Raw genomic sequence first — 13,380 nt, forward strand, 5'->3', positions numbered from 1 at the left:
CTGTATTGTTCAGAACTGGCACAGAGTGGATATTTTTGTTGCACTAATGAACAAATGGATGAAGGTATACCGCAGATATGCAAAGAAGTACCAGGTCACAGAAATACCACGCTGAGAACCAACCCGGACTTCAATCACAATGGAATATACAGGGCTTCCCTGGTGGCGCAGTGGTTGAGAGTCCGCCTGCCAATGCAGGGGATACGGGTTCGTCCCCTGGTCCGGGAAGATCCCACGTGCCGCGGAGCGGCTGGGCCCGTGAGCCATGGCCGCTGAGCCTGCGCGTCCGGAGCCTGTGCTCCGCAACGGGAGAGGCCACAACAGTGAGAGGCCCGCGTACCGCAAAAAAAAAAAAAAAAAAAAAAGGAATATACAAAATTATTCCTCAGAAGGCCCTGCTGGTCAATGGTGGCTGCCTTAGATTATCAAGAAAAGGGAGGTGGGATATTGCCTATGAACAATTGAAGACCAGCCTTCTACTTTTGGAACAAGGAATATGGAAGAGCAGATTCTAGCTCTCTGCAAAGAGCTTCTTTTCATTTGCCCACGAAGGCTGCCCGACCGCGTTTTATTTCCCCCCCACGCGCCCGCACATGAGGCTGTTCTGTGAAGATTTGGGGCTTCCAATGACAAATAAGTAGGGGATCCCAACGCTAAAGTGGAGGTTACAAGGCACCCTGGGGCTCCCCCGGCCTTGCCAGGTGACAATGCCCAGGGAAGCACATATCAGGTCCATTATGATGACTATTTGTTAATAATAATATTGTCACTAAATATTTATGAAGTGCTCATGCTCAGCTATACGGTGACACTCCCACCACTCCGCCACCCTTCCCGCAGCACCCAGCTCCCTAACCCCGAGACCCACAGTCCTCCCGGTGCACTGTGGTTGGAGAGAATTGTGACAGGTAGCTCTGGCCGCCTCAGTTGACCTTAACTGCTGGGAACCCAGGCGTCCAGGTCCTCCAGTGGCGCGAGAATCCATTCGCGGTCGCCACGGGGTCTTGTAAAAACGTCCCCTTGGTCCGTACCCCACCTGGGCTCCAGGAGCAGAAATGGGGAGGGGCCAGGTCCAAGCTCCCCACGGGGTCCACCTGGCGGCTGCCCCCTCCTCTCCTCAGTCCAGACCAGCCCAGGCAGGCAGGCGAGGGCGCGACCCCCGGGGTCTCCGGTCCACAGCAGGCGGCCGCTAGCCATCCCACTCCCAGAGCTCCCCGCCGCTCCGGGCCAGCATCCAGGAGCCGCGGCCCCGCGGCATTTTTTCTCTTTATCATAAATATATAAATTATGCTAATTACGGGCATTGCATATTAACCAAACCCGAAACCTCCCCTGCCCGGCCCCCTCCCCCTCCGTGCAAACCCCTCCCCGCCCCGGACCCCGCTACTTACCGGAGCCCCAGCCGCCTTCGCCCCGGGTGCCCGGCGTCAACCGATTAGAGATTCATCTCACAGCTCGAGCCAGGGGGCCGGGGGCCGGGGCCGGGGCAGCCGCCGCCCTCAGACAAAGAAGCCAGTGCGGCTTGGCTGGGCTCGGCTCGGCCCGGGAGCCGGTCTGGACCCGCCGCCGCCCCCGGGCCCCCAGCCCGGGCTGGGCAGAGCCGAAGGGGACCCCGCGGGCTGCGCTGGGCGGAGAGGGGACGGGCGGGAAGCGAGAAGGGGGAGCAGTGTGGGGGGCGGTCAGGTATATATATATTTTTCTCCTCTCCCCCCCTTCCACGGCCCCCCCTCCTTTTTCTCCCCCCCCCTTTTTTCCCTCCTTCTGCTACTTGGATTTTTTTAGCTGCTGCGTCATGAGCATAATTTATGCAAAGAGCTTTGCCGCATGCTGCACCGCGCGCGCCAGCCGCCGGGGGCGGCGGGCTGGGCGGGCCGGCGAAGAAGGGAGGGGATCTGGGGAGGCGAGAACGAGCGATTGGGGCGGGGAGCCGGGGGGCTCAGACCCTTGCCACCCCGGAGGCCCCAGAGGCGCCCTCCCCGGACAGGAGTGGAAGGCCGGTGGGGCGGGTCACGCAGCCCCCTCCGAGGTGCCGCTTCAGGTCGTTCCATTTTGGAAGGTGCGGGAGTGGGCGCGGGAGCACAGGAGTCCGGACTGGGGACCCTGTGCCACATTCCCGTCAGCCTAGGATTGGGGCCGTGACTCCCAGCGGCTGCCTTTCCTCTCTGGGTTAGTCAGTTGCCCTCCTCAACGTTGAAAGTCAAGTCCATGTCCATTCCCAAGCCCCAGGCCGGAACCTCACTGCGAGAAAAGGGAGGGAACGCAGACATCGCTCAGCCAGGGCCTAACCAACCTTTTGAGCAGCTGTGCCCCAGCTCCATCTCACGGAGGGGACCCTGGGCCTGAAAGCTCCCTCACCCCCACCTCAAGAGCAGTTGTGGGCTGTCTTGACTAAAGACAGCTTTCCTGCTTTCTTGACCAAGTAGACTAGGAAATGTAAAATATAGGCAAAGTTCTGTGGCACGGAGAAAAAACAAGTTTCTGCTTTGGTGGTGGTGATGGCAAGGAGGGTTTGGTTTATTTAATAGAGGCTCTTGAAGGTATGGAAAGGGGAAGGAATAAGACGAGGCACCGTTTGGGGCTGAGGGCAAATGGACGGAGAAGTAGTTGACAAAGAAGCCTGTGCTCCGCCACGGCAGAGGCTACAACAGTGAGAGGCCCGCGTACCGCAAAAAAAATTAAAAAAAAAAGAAGAAGAAGGAGTTGGAAGAACAAAGGGGAAGAGAAAGAATGAGGGGAGGCGAGTTGGGGAGGAGGGAGCACTGTAAATCCAGTAAGCTGTGGATCCCAACGTTGAGGCAGCCTGCCATCAGCCTGGGCTGCTTCCCCTTTGCCCCTTCATCCACTGCCACCCCTCCCCCCTTGTGATGAGCTAAGCATAGATGAGTTAGAGGTAGTGTGGGAATAGAGGTGGAGCCCTCAGCCCATTGCTGCTTAACGCCTCCTCCCATGGAAGGGCACTGGGAGGGGAGAGGAGAAGAGAGCTCTTCCACTAGAAGTTCAGGCAGGTAGTTTAACTTCTTCATTACTTTTAAAATAAAGAGGGTGATACCTATAATCATTACTTCACAAAGTTAAGAAGTTTAATTGTGAGCCTGTATGTGAAAAAACTTTGGAAATATCTGTACAATAGTTTTAATCTGTTTTTTAGGCTCTAGACGCGCAGGCTCAGCGGCCATGGCTCACGGGTCCAGCCGCTCCGCAGCATGTGGGATCTTCCCGGACCGGGGCACGAACCTATGTCCCCTGCATCAGCAGGCAGACTCTCAACCACTGCACCACCAGGGAAGCCTCAGTTTTAACCTGTTATAACTGGCCTTGTGAAACTAATACATGACATGGTGGTATAGCTCTTGGGCGTTTTTGTTTGGTCTGTAGTCCCTATGGTCCTTCCTCTCAGACTGTAAATTCCTCAAGAGCACAGATTGTGACTTACTAATTTTCGGATTTCCTACTGCTCTTTATGTGAAGAAGAGGCTCAGTATTGTTATTGAATGTTGTCACACGAAGACAAAAACTCTTAGTCTATGTGACTTGGTTTGGTGCTACACACAGATAAATCAAATGCTTTGGATGACACGAACATCAGGGATAGTATGAAGGAAGAAATGGATGTGATCAAAGGGGTTCATGGACACATACATCAAAATGTTAATTGTGGGGCTTCCCTGGTGGCGCAGTGGTTAAGAATCCTCCTGCCAATGCAGCAGACACAGGTTCGAGCCCTGGTCCGGGAAGATCCCACATGCCGTGGATCAACTAAGCCCATGCGCCACATCTGTTGAGGCTGCGCTCTAGAGCTGGTGAGCCACAACTACTGAAGCCCACGCACCTAGAGCCCACGCTCCGCAACAAGACCGCAAAGAGAAGCCCACGCGCCGCAACAAACAGTAGCCCCCGCTCGCTCGCCACAACTAAGAAGCCCACGCATAGCAACGGAGACCCAACACAGCCAAAAGTAAATAAATTGATTATTTTTTTAAATGTTAATTGTGGTTTTCTTTGGGAAAAGGAAGCCTTAATTTTATATTGTATACACTTCTGCTTAAATTTTTGATGCTGAACATATACTACGTTTTTGTTGAAATTTTTTATTGGGGTATAACATGCACACAGCAAAGTACCCAAATCTTAAATGTACATCTTGATGAATTATTTATATATATATAAAATATTATCTACATATATTACTTGCATACATCTACATATATAATAGATTACATATATTATTTATATATTTATTATAATCATTATATTTTATTATATCACACACATATATATATTTTATAAATATATACAAAATCGGGCTTCCCAGGTGGCGCAGTGGTTGAGAGTCCACCTGCCGATGCAGGGGACACGGGTTCGTGCCCCGGTCCGGGAAGATCCCACATGCCGCAGAGCGACTGGGCCCGTGAGCCATGGCCGCTGAGCCTGCGCGTCCGGAGCCTGTGCTCCGCAACAGGAGAGGCCGCAGCGGTGAGAGGCCCATGTACCCCCCCCCACACACACTATATATATATATATATATATATATATATATATATATATATATACACAAAAAATATATATATATATATACAAAATCACCACCCACGACATGATGTAGAGCATTTCCAACAGCTGAGAAGACTCCCCTGTGTTCCTTGTTAAGTAAACTTCCAGTTATCACCATAGCTTAATTTTGCTGGTTCTTGAACTTCATATAAATGGAATCAGACAGCATGTGTACTCTTTTGTGTCTGGCTTCTGTTACTCAGCATATGTTTTTGAGATTCACCCATGTTGTTGTGTCTAACAGTATTATTTGTTCTTTTTTATCGCTGCATATATTCCATTGTATAATTATACCACAGTTTATCCATTCTACTACTGATGGGCATTCGGGTTGTTTCTTTTTGTCTTTTATGAATAAAGCTGCTGTGAACATTCTTGCATAAGTCTTTTAGTGAATGTACGCACATATTTCTCCTGGGTAGATACTGAGGAGTGGGATTGCTAGGTTTGTGGTATATGTTTAACTTTTGTAGATACTGCTAAATACTTTTCCAAAATGTTTGAACCAATTTATATCCTTACTAGTAATGTATGAGAATTCTAGTTGTTCCACACCCTCACCAATACTTGCAATACAGTCTCTGTTTTTTGCAATATTGAAATATATTTTTAGAATAAGTATATATTTTATAATCAGAAAAAAATGTCAACAGTACAGATATTTCCATGGCTGAGTTGGGAGAAGATGTCACTAGTGATATGCCATGCCAAAGAAAACTCATGAACAGTATCCTCAGCCCAGCACATTTTCTTTTTTTCTCCTTCACTCCACTTCCCATGCCTCTGAGCCTACAGTTATTCAACAAATATTTATTGTCTACTATGTGCCAAACACTGGGCTGGAAGCTAAGTGTCCAGTGGTAAACAAAACAGACAGCTTTCTTGGAATTTATGGTCTTCCGGGGAAATAGATGTTAAACAAAAAATAAACACAGAAATATATCATTACACGTGATGATTAAGAAAACCAGAAGGTGATATGAGAGAGAATAACACTGGGGGCAGGGAAGGCCTCCCTGAGGAAGTCATATATAAGGCAAAGTTTAAAAGATGTAATAAGCAGGAGACCGAAGGAACAGCAGAGGCAATGAGGCAGGAATAAATTTGCTGTTCAAGAAACTGAAAGAGGATCAATGTGGCTGGAAGACAGCAAGTGACAGGGGAGAATTGCACAAAATGCAGTTGGAAAGATAGGCAGGGCCCAGATCAGGAAAGCCTGGCCATGTACACCTCCAATCTTTCCATTCAGTTGGGTTTTTTTTTTTTTTTTTTTTTTTTTTTTTTTGCGGTACGCGGGTCTCTCACTGCTGTGGCCTCTCCCGTTGTGGAGCACAGGCTCCGGACGCGCAGGCTCAGCGGCCATGGCTCACGGGCCCAGCCGCTCCGCGGCATGTGGGATCTTCCTGGACCGGGGCACGAACCCGTGTCCCCTGCATCGGCAGGCGTACTCTCAACCACTGCGCCACCAGGGAAGCCCTGGGTCCGTCCGTTCTTTCTTTCTTTCTTCCTTTCTTCCTTTCTTTCTTTCTTCCTTCCTTCCTTCCTTCCTTCCTTCCTTTCTTTCTTTCTTAACTCTATTCAAGAGGTCTTCTTGAATAATACTGAATTGTTCTAATTAATATTATTATTTTAATTACATCATTGCTCCAATAACTTCATTATATAATTTGTAGTTAATAGGCCTTTCATTCTGTTTCCTGAGACTATATTGGTTTACCCAACAGATATAGGACAGGGCCTTATGTTTCCTCTTTTACCCAGTCTCCTCCAAGCACCTAGCATATCACGGATGCTCTGTTGACAGTAAGAATCTCCCTTGGCCCCGTACTCTATTCCTAGAAAGCTCTTGGAATCTAAGTAGATAATCCTCAGGATCCTGTTTTACCTGGTTTGAGAACTGACCCAATTTCAAATCTTCAAAACTTGCCCTGGAGCAACCACATTTCTCCAGGATCCAGGCATATTTTTCCAAACACCTTCCTTAACTGCGTAGTTAATCTTGCCCCTCCCCCCTCCAATCACCAGATTAAAGGCATCTCTGCTGTTGCTAAGGGAAGGAGGCTTGGGCAGGTGGTGGGAGTGAGTTGAAGGATGATACAGCAGGGAGTCAGGTTGGTCAGCAGGGAAAAAAACCTCTCAGCCGTGAGGAAAGACAGCAATGCAAATGCATTTTCAAGTGCTTCTGGGCCGGGTCCCGCCCAGCCTCCACCCGCCCCCCCACCCCCACCCCCACCCCCGCCCGCCATGTGTTTATCTGCTTGTTCTCTGAAAGCTTTTAGGACTTTCTTTTTTAAAAATCTCTAATGTCTTTAATTTTACAATGTCAATAGTTTGTGGTTAGCCAGCTTTCCTAAAACAAGGAAGCTATTGTCCACCTTGACTGGTTATATTGAAGTCCTTATGAGAAGAATGGGCCATCAAAGAAAAGGTGCTGTTAACAATACAGGGCTATTTAAGGTGAGAAGCCAGAGTTCTGAAAAATTTGCATGTGGCAAGGAGCGTGGCTGGGCATGCTCCATTTTTTATAGACTTCCCACCCTGAAATGCATATATTCTATTTACTTTAATTTTAGCAATGATGTAAAATTATTGCTGGGCTGCTGTCACTCTGACAGATCACCCTACCAGCTCAAAGGGTAAATAAGGTTTTTTTTTTCCGTAATTTTTGTACAGTAACAAGGTGAGGAACACTTTAGCTCATAAATTATTCACCAAACCTCACAGGCATAATAGGCTGTGTGCATATTCATCAGGTTATCATCCATTATTCATAAGAAGTTCACTTCAACTGTTAGAAGAAAATGAGGTTGTTGATTGAAATCCTGAAGAAATGTGGGCTTTTATTCTCCCCCCTCCTTTTTCCCATCTGAGTAAGTCTGGAAGTTTCCATCAAAAAATGATATTGTAGGGAAAAAAATTTATTCCTGACATGTAGATGTGTAGATAAGAGGAAATAAAACTTGGAGTAGGAAATAAATGGGCAGGATCAACCATCATTCATTTAACTTGGCTCAAGGCCTCTGACTCCTGCTTCCACAGAAACTGTGTCCAGGAAGTGGCCAAAGGGGGCCCCCTTTCTTGCAGCAAAAGAGTAGCTTCATCAAATCTGATAGACTTAATACTTATATTAAGATCCAGGTTGCCTTCTACAGCCCAAGAAGTATTATCATTTATCTTCTTATTTGACCTTCACACCAAGTCTGTGAGATAGGAATAATTTTCAAGATGAGAAAACTGAGGCTCAGAGAGGTTGAGTGACGTATCTAAAGCCAAACAGCTGGTGAGCAGACCAGGACTGGAACCTACATTTTCTTCCATATTCCATGTTCCTTATACTCTGTCTTCCTAAATCCTCTGGATGATAAAACTCACCACTCCCAAGATAGAGGCATTTAACATTGTTTTCCAAGAACCATTAATTTTATTGTTTTCTCTTTTTATTATTTATTTATTTATTTTAAAATATTTATTTATTTTGGCTGTGTTGGGTTTTCATTGCTGCACGTGGGCTTTCTCTAGTTGCGGCGAGCCTGGGCTACTCTTCATTGCAGTGTGCGGCTTCTTACTGTGGTGGCTTCTCTTGTTGCGAAGCACAGGCTCTAGGCGCACAGGCTTCAGTAGCTGCGGCATGCGGGCTCAGTAGTTGTGGCACATGGGCTTAGTTGCTCGGCAGCATGTGGGATCTTCCTGGACCAGGGCTTGAACCCATGTCCCTTGCATTGGCAGGTGGCTTCTCTTGCACTGCACCCCCAGGGAAGCCCCTGTTTTCTCTTTTTAATACCTTTATTATTTCTGTGAACTACAGAAGCAATATAGGCTTGAAGGCATCAAATAAAACAAAGTTCTATAGAATAGAGAATAACAAATGGACAGTTTGCCACGATTGCCAACCTCCTTCGCCACAGGAGCCAGGAGGAGATATTATAATTCAGTCAAATCCACAGATCTGGGTTCAGATTTGATCATGGTCACTGACTAGCTGTGTAATTTGCGGCAAGATAGCCTCTTTAGGTTGTAGTTTCTCATTTGTAAAATGGGGATAATGCTTACTTCTAGAGTTTTTTGTGTTAAATGAGATAATGTATATGAAACCCAAGTGTCAGCATTTTCCTCCATTTTAAAGGTCCCCTCCTTCTAGCACAGTTGGCCCTCCAGTATCCATGGGTTCTGCATCAGAGGATTCATCCAATCAAGGATTGAAAATATTTGGAAAATAAATTCCAGAAAGTCCCCAAAAGCAAAAGTTGAATTTGCCTCAAACCAGCAACTATCTGCATAGTATTTACATTGTATTTACAACAATTTACATAGCATTTACATTGTGTTAGGTGTTATAAGTAATCTAGAGATCATTTCAAGTTACACATGAGAAAGTGCATAGGTTTTAGGCAAATACTATTTTACCATTTATGCAAATACCATCTTATGTAAGGGACCTGAGCATCCTCGGATTTTTGTATCTGTGAAGGGGAGGGGGTCCTGGAACCAATCCCCCGTGGACATGGAAGAAAGACTGTACGTTTGGGGAAGTGGAATGGAAGGTAAGGCTTGCCGCATGCCTGTCCCCCAAGTCTTTCGCTTGACCCTCTGTTTCATTCTGTTTTCGGCCACTCATTTGGCTGCCAGTCACCTGGTATGGTCCCTCTGCATGAAATGCAGCTGTAGTCACAGTGGGGCACAGCTGTGAATTCTCCCCAACATGACTACACAAGGTGGTTCTTTACTGAAGAGTTAGGGAAAAACTAAAGAGAATTCCAAAGAATAGAGGAGAGCATTACATTTTTTATTTTAACTTTCCCTATAATCCAAGTGAAAACCAGCTGAGAAGTTCAGCTTCATTAGTTGTGGCATGCAGGCTCAGTAGTTGTGGCTCACGGGCTCTAGAGTGCAGGCTCAGTAGTTGCGGCACATGGGCTTAGTTGCTCCGTGGCACGTAGGATCTTCCCGGACCAGGGCTAGAACCTGTGTCCACTACATTGGCAGGCGGATTCTTAACCACTGCGCCACCAGGGAAGCCCAAGGAGCATGGAGTCTTAACCACTGCACCACCAGGGAAGTCCCAACTTCCCTGGTGCAGAAGCACTAAATGATTCTGATGCAGGTGGTTTGGGATTTCACACGGAGAAAAATTGCTCAAAACCCGAAAAGAAGAGACGCTGCCCCAGGATTTACTAGGCTGCTGTAGCCACGGTGGAGTGAGGCCTTTACATTATCAGGCAGAGCAGTGTTAGTGCCTCTCCTACAAAGGCTCTCCAGCAATAAGAAAGGAGGATCCGGGCTTCCCTGGTGGCGCAGTGGTTGAGAGTCCACTGGCCGATGCAGGGGACACGGGCTCGTGCCCTGGTCCGGGAGGATCCCACATGCCGCAGAGCGGCTGGGCCTGTGAGCCACGGCCACTGAGCCTGCGCGTCCGGAGCCTGTGCTCCGCAACGGGAGAGGCCACAACAGTGAGAGGCCCGCGTACCACGAAAAAAAAAAAAAAGAAAAGAAAAGAAAGAAGGATCCATTTCTGAGTCATATATCTTGTAATCCTTGTTCCCTTAGTTACATAAAGACCAGCCAAAGTTTTGAAAAGGCTGCTTCAGAGCCTGACTGGATTCTTCCACAAACCTCCACACTCCCTCTTTGGGCTGGGGAATAGGAGGTCGTTTTGTTCTCTAGTTACACAATTGAAGAGCCCAATACATAGTAGGTGTTCAATAAAGGTACATTAAAAAGTTCTAATCAGCCTAATTAACTGGGACTAGGAGACGCTGCAGGAGGAGGCATGTCATTCTCTGAGTCCTCAGAGGACAGTTTATCCATCTCTACTGTAGCACTTACCGAGTTCTGCTGTAATTTTCTTTTCAGCATCCCTCTTGCCCAAACTCACTAAAAGAGTTCATTAGCCATCATCCTTGGCTATTCTCTCTCCTTCATCCCAACATTATTTTAAAAAACACCTTTATTAAGGCATAACTGACATACAATAAACTACACGTTTAAAGTGTACTATTTGATAAATGTTGACACTTGTACACACCCGTAAAACCATAACTACAGTCAAGATAGTGAACACATCCATGACCCCCAAAAGCTTCCCAAAGTCCATCTCTTCCCTCCTGTTCCTCCCCATCTCTTTACACAGGCAACCACGGCTCTGCTTTTTATCACTATGGTTTGTATTTTCCAAAATTTTATATAAATGGAATCCCTTAGTGTGCACTCTTCTTTTGTCTGGTTTCTTTCCCTCAGCATAACTGAGATTATCCATGTTGTTGTGTGGACCCGCAGTTCATTGCTTTTTATTGTATAGCAACACCACAATGTGTTTATCCATTGACCTGTGGATGGACATTTGTGTTGTTTCCAGTTTTTGGCTGTTACAAATAAAGCTGTAATAAATATCCATGGGTAAGCCTTTGTATGCCCATATTCTTTCATTTCTCTTGGGTTAATAGGAGTGGAAGGACTAGATCACATGGTATATATCTTTTTTTTTTTTTTTTTTTTTTTTTTGCAGTACGCGGGCCTCTCACTGTCGTGGCCTCTCCTGTTGCAGAGCACAGGCTCCGGACGCGCAGGCTCAGCGGCCATGGCTCACGGCCCCAGCCGCTCCGCGGCATGTGGGATCTTCCCGGACCGGGGCACGAACCCATGTCCCCTGCATCGGCAGGCGGACTCCCAACCACTGCGCCACCAGGGAAGCCCGGTATATATAACTTTTAAAGTCCTGTCATACTGTTTACAAAGTGGTTGTACCATTTTACATTCCTATCAGCAGTGCCTGAGAATTCTAGTAGCTCCATACAGTCTCCAACACTTGAAGCAGTCAGTCTTTTTAATGCTAACCATTTTAATAGGTGTGCCAACATTGTTTTAATGTTTTGAATTGGTAAGCATTCACATGGTTCAAAAATTTAAAAAAAAATTTTTAAGGTGTATAGTGAAAAGTCACTCCCACCTCTGTCTCCCCACCCTACCCAGTAACCACTTTTGTAGCTATCTTGTGTAATCTTCCAGAATTTCTTTACTCAAATACTAATGAATATAGTTTTCCTGCTTTTTTACACAAAAGGCGTCATGCTAAGCACATGGTTCTGAACCTTGCCTTGTTTTCATTTATGAAATATTTTGGAGCGCTTCCTCGTTCTTTGTTACAGCCATGCAGTGTTTACTTATATGGATATACTAAGATTTATTTTACCAGTTCCCTATTGATGGATATATAGGTTATTTCTAATCTTTTGCTATTACAAACAATGCTGCAGTAAACAGCCTTATATACACAGTATTTCTCATGAATGCAAATATAACTGTAGGAATCATTCTTAGAAGTGGGGATGGTAATTTGTAATTTTGATAGACATTTGCCAAATCGGCCCTATAGGAGTTGTACTCCCACCATCAATAAATTAGAGCGTCCGCTTATCCACAGCCTCACAATTGAGGTTAGTAAATGTTTGGATTTTTGCCAATCTGATAATGGTATCTGTGTGGGTTTAATTTGCCTTCTTATTAAGAGTGAGGCTGAACATCTTTTCATATGTTTAGAAGCCATTTGCATTTCCTTTTCTGTGAACTGTCTGTAAATGTCATTTGCTACTTTTTTTTTTTATAAATTTGGTTAAATTTTTTCCCCAGTTTTATGGAGATATAATTGACATATATCACTATATAAGTTTAAGTGTACAACAAAATGATTTGACTTACGTACATCATGAAATGATGACCACAGTAGGTTTAGATAGCGGATATCCGTCATCTCATGCTGAAACAAAATTTTAAAAAATAGAAAACATGTTTTTCCTTGTGATGAGAACTCAGAATTTACTGTCTTAAGAACTTTCATTTATAATGTACAGCAGTGTTAATGCTCTGTATCATGTTACATTCCCTAGTACTTATTTATAACTGGAAGTCTGTACCTTTTGACTACCTTCATCTAACTCCCCCTCCTCCCAGCTACTTTTTCTAATCGTTGGCCATATACTTATTGATCTCTAGGAGCTATTAATATTTAGGGGAATTAGCCCTTTGTGATGTAAACTGCAAAATTTTTTCCAATTTGTCATTTTTCTTTTGACTTTATGGAGTTTTCATCCCTGACATTAATCCTGTTAATTAACCCTGGACATTAATCCCAATATTAGTCCAGCTGTTTTGCCTCCTAAATATTTCTGGAATCCCCCCACTTCTTTCTACCCAAATGCCACTTTCCTAGGCCAGTCTGCCATCATCAGTCACCTAAATTACTGCATTGTATCCTAACTGTGTCTCCCAGGCACACCTCAACTCTTCCCCTTTCTAATCTATTTTACATTTGGTAGCCAGAAAGATATTTCTAAAATAAAAACATAATCATAAAAAAACCCCATAATCATGTCACTTTTCTGCTGAAAACTCCTGGTGGCTAACTGGTGCCTGTAGGACAGACTCCATTATCTTAAGATAGAATCCTCCATGGGCGCCAAGGCCCCCTGCATGGAAAGGCACCTGTTTACCTCTTCAGCTTCATCTCTGACCAGTCCTCACCTCCCATTCCATGTACCGGCCATACTGAACTGTTGTCACATCCTCCCTCTCCATAAGCCCTCCCACTTGTAGGCCTTTGCATACAGTGTTCCCTATTTGGGGACCCCTCTTCACTTGCTTAAATTCCACCCACCCTTCAGATTTCATCTCAGACATCACTGCCAGCATGACACCTTTAGATTAGATACCTCACCCAGGTGTTCTCATAACACCCCATACTGTCCTTATGGCAGCATTAATCACGCTATATTTTGATTATCTGTTTACTTTTCTGTCTCATCCATTAGGTAGACTAAGTTCCATGAGGATAGGGAC

General features: G+C 45.7%; 1 protein-coding gene across 6 annotated transcripts in view; it reads right to left on the reverse strand.

Annotated features, from left to right (window-relative positions):
- Nucleotides 1–13,380, reverse strand: part of POU6F1 (POU class 6 homeobox 1) — a 73,597-nt gene that overhangs the window by 25,773 nt on the left and 34,444 nt on the right. For 3 of the 6 annotated variants that reach the window (XR_007470021.1, XM_049694108.1, XM_049694106.1), the window contains exon 2: nt 12,248–12,301. The exons of 1 other annotated variant lie outside the window; for it this stretch is intronic. The gene's annotated coding sequence lies outside the window, so the exon portion shown is untranslated. Of the gene's footprint in view, nt 1–1,391; nt 1,703–12,247; nt 12,302–13,380 lie in introns of those variants that run through there. 2 more of the 6 variants (XM_033436278.2, XM_033436274.2) reach the window with 2 other exon arrangements.

This window comes from Orcinus orca, chromosome 11 (genome assembly GCF_937001465.1).
Source record: "Orcinus orca chromosome 11, mOrcOrc1.1, whole genome shotgun sequence".
In the NCBI taxonomy this organism is placed as follows: Eukaryota; Metazoa; Chordata; class Mammalia; order Artiodactyla; family Delphinidae; genus Orcinus; species Orcinus orca.